We start from the raw sequence: 1,136 nt of genomic DNA on the forward strand, positions 1-1,136 counted from the left end.
CGCCACCACACCCGGCACTACTGTTCTGTTAAAGCAGTGGTTCTCAACCTTCCTAATGCTATGACCTTTTAATACAGTTAAGTGACTTCATGTTGCGATGAATTCCAACCATGAAATTACTTTTGTTGCTACTTCATAACTATAATTTTGTTACTGTTATGAATCGTAACATAAACATCTATGTTTTCTAATACTGATGGACTTAGATAACCCCTGTGAAAGGGTCACTCGGCCCCCAAACGGTTTGAGACTGACAGGATGAGAACATAACCAATACAATGACTCTTAATGACATCCTGCTATATTCAGATCCGTGCCTTGCTCAGCCATCGCCAGAGAAGCTTCCTCCAGTAGACAGGAGCAAATACAGAGCCCACTGCTGGACAGTGTGTAGACAATGAGGCCTTGGAACACTTAGTCCTAAATGAGATGTCTCCATCAATCTGCTTCCTCGGGGTCCTGGGAACTCTACATAAGAGAGGACACAGGGAGTGGAGGAACCAGAGGCTAGAGGACACCAAGGAACAAGGTCTCCTGAACACAGCCAGGGTCTCGGTGTGTCTACGAACCATCCATAAGGGCAGGCCCCTTGTCCAGCAGTAGATGGTCAATACACAATGATCCCAGAGGCAGTTCTGGAGGTTCTTTGTCTCCTAGTACTCTGTCAGGGCTCCCCCCCCCCCCCACAGGTCTTTTGCGTGTATATATATTAGGTTTCTAGTTTTGTATTTTTATAAGACTTCTGTGTGTGAGGACATGGATGTTTCATATCTGTATGCGTTTCTTGTGCTCTTTCTTCGGGTCTCTTTCTTTCTTTGTTGTTTTGCCCTATTTCAGTTTGTTTTTGTTTTATCTTATTATGTTTTTTAGAAGCTTCTATTTTCTAGAGGAGAGATAAAAGGGGTATAGAATGCGATGGAAGAGGAGTTGGGGGGAAGATCTGGGAGGAGCTGGGGGAAGGGAAACCATAAGCAGAATATATTGCATGAAAAACATTTTTTAATAAAATAAATGAGCACATTAACTTTTTGAAGTTATAATAAAGATGGGCATTGTGGCATACATCTTTACCTCAGCACTAGGGAGGCAGAGGCAGGAGGATTTCTATGAGTTTGAGGCTAATGTGGTCTAAATAG

The sequence above is a fragment of the Mus pahari genome, chromosome 7 (assembly GCF_900095145.1).
Source record: "Mus pahari chromosome 7, PAHARI_EIJ_v1.1, whole genome shotgun sequence".
Classification (NCBI taxonomy): Eukaryota; Metazoa; Chordata; class Mammalia; order Rodentia; family Muridae; genus Mus; species Mus pahari.